The following is a 2,559-nucleotide window of genomic DNA, read 5'->3' as shown; positions in this document are numbered from 1 at the left end:
ATGGGAGAGGCACCCTGGAGGAGGGCACTCGGGCAGGGCTCCTTAGTGGGGCAGAAGGACACTCAGGGACAGGCCCGCGAACGGCACCCGTGGTGGAGTCTTGGGTTTCCCTGCGCCTGGCTTCTGCTCCGGCTCAGCCTTGCGTTGGTCGCCCTGTCTCCACTGCACAGAACAGGGGTCAGAGGCTTCTGCCATGACTGCAGGGAACAGCCTCTGCGTGACCGGCTTGTGCCACGAATTCTACAGTGTCTTCTGCATTTCCCTCCCCAATCAACCCATGTCCAGTGAGATACGTGTTTGGTGTTTTACATCAGCCTGTGTTGACATTATCATGATTTATGTGATGATCACGGGGCCACGGCCTCCGTGCAATTCCAGACCATGTATCGGAAGCCATGCTGGGCCACTCCTCTCTGACCAGTCCTCTAGGCCTGCACCCCTGGGAACTCTCATGTCCCCCTCCTGATGTGGATGCATCTGTATCTTTATTAGTTGACTCCTGCATCTATAGGAGCACATTCTTTAGTGACTTGTTGAGAGGTGGGATACTTTAAGTGGACTTGGACTCCTTACAGCTCTGCAAATGGTCTTCCTTGATAGCTTGGCTGGGATGAAACTCCAGGTGGAAAATTGTCACTGAGAATTATGAAGCTGTGGCCTGTCTTCCTGCACCGGTATTTCTGTTGAGAAGTCTCGTGCCTTCTTGTTTCAGGCCTTGAAAGCTCTTAGGGGCTTTTTATCGATGATTATTTTGCAGTTTCTTTCCTATCGTATTGCTAGGTGCTCGATGGGTGATGTGACTGTGGAACGAGTCAGTAAGGCAGTCGCTGTTTTTGTAACTGTTTTTATAAATATTTTATTGGAACGCTGCCATGCCCACTTGTTTGCGTACTGTCTGGGCCTACTTTTGCAGTCGGTCCAATAGCATACTTGTGATAGGCAGTGTGGCCCCAGCCCAAATTGTCTTACTATTTGGCCTTCTACAGAAAACAGTTGCGACTTATGCTGTGTCCCCTGTTTCAGAGATGCTGTGGTCACTGTGCCTCACATATCTTTTACCTTCCTCTAGTGGTTTAATTTCTTTATCTTAGAACCTGCATTCTTTAATTATCTTGAGCCCTCTGTCAGTACTTTTTACTAGCACCTGTTCTGCTCATTACTGTTTTTAATTTATCACCATTGTGATATTTTGATCCCCAATTTCCTTGCTGTGTCTGCAGTCTGCCTTTAATCTCTTTGCTTTTGTGTTCTTGTTACAATGAGTTTATATTATCATAAGTCACTCTACAGTGGAAAGCAGTTTCTTTTTGGTTCTTGGTTGTTTTCTCTTCACACTGTCCCTCTGGTCCGATTGTCATTGCAGTTATGCTGCACCAGTATTTCCTGGCCCAGTGCACGCACTTGGCACTCTCTGCAGACGTTGCGTGTGCCCTGATTTGTCCTGGAGATGAGTCGGTTTTTCTCTCCTGGCTAATTCCTGAGAATAGGGTACTGTGGTGCCACTCGCTGTTCAATGTGCTGAGGGAACTGGGGGCCACTATGATGATGTCCCCTGACCCTTGTTTCCCTTCTGAGATTCCAAAACAAAGTCCTCAGCAGGGAGGGATGGGATGGGTCTTCATTCTGTCAGACACCACAGAGGTAGTGGTCTCACTTCTCAGCAGTGAGAAGAGGGAGGAGTTAGACACCTTCTGCCTTGGATGGCTGCTTCTGCGCCTGGGAGGTTGATAGGCTATGTCCAGGTTCATCTCCCAGTTCTGTTCTGTGGTGTGGGGCACTGGGGGCTCTCCTTGTTCCCTGCCTGACATGTCTTTTCTAGTCTGACCCCTCTGGTTAGTTCATGGGGTTGGTTCATATGCTCCTTCCCCAGCTGGTTGTTGTCGCCGTTTACCTGTGTCCCATCTTTCTGGGGTCTGCTCTGTGGGCAGAGGGCAGCGCTGGGTGTGACCACTCCCCAGAGGCTTGTGTGCCTTCTGGCTTCCTCTGTGTTTGCTCCCTGTCTGGTCTTTTCTCTGCATCCTCTCTCTCTCGAATTTTTTATTTTCACTCTCATGCTTCTGATTTCCCATTCTTGAGTTATTCCTTCCTCAGAGCACCTTGTTCTTGTATCCTGGATGCAGCACCTTCTCTCAGATGCAGCTTTTTGCTTGTAGAGTTATGTCAACCTTAAAAATAAAATAGCCTCTTATTTTTCCAGCAAAATGAGTTTATTCGGGATTAGCAGAGGAAGTGCAGTTAGGGACATGCAAACCATGGTGAAACCATAGGCAAGTCCTGAGAACAGAGGAGAGGAACTGCTCTTATGGAGGAAAAGAGGGAGTTGGAGGGGCTGTTTTGAGCAGAGATTCCTTGGACGAAAGCTAGAGTTTGGGTAGTGGTAGCTTCTCATTGGCTGAATGTGGTGGTTTCTCATTGGCTGGGCTGTTTCTCGGCAAGGAAAATCTTCCTGATGGGGCATGTGAAGTAAGCTTCTTCCTGCTGGAGTCTGCAGAAGACAGTGGGTGGCAGTGTGTGAGAGCTCCCCCTTCAGAGTTTCACGATTCCTATTTTAATGATGTT

The 2,559-nt window shown here is 48.7% G+C and overlaps 1 protein-coding gene across 2 annotated transcripts in view; it reads left to right on the top strand.

Annotated features, from left to right (window-relative positions):
• The window catches only part of IBA57 (IBA57, iron-sulfur cluster assembly), an 8,226-nt gene that overhangs the window by 794 nt on the left and 4,873 nt on the right, over positions 1-2,559 (top strand). The gene's annotated exons all lie outside the window — the stretch shown is intronic.

Source organism: Pteropus vampyrus, unplaced genomic scaffold (genome assembly GCF_000151845.1).
Source record: "Pteropus vampyrus isolate Shadow unplaced genomic scaffold, Pvam_2.0 Scaffold197, whole genome shotgun sequence".
Lineage (NCBI taxonomy): Eukaryota > Metazoa > Chordata > Mammalia > Chiroptera > Pteropodidae > Pteropus > Pteropus vampyrus.
This window is presented reverse-complemented; position numbering and strand designations above follow the sequence as displayed.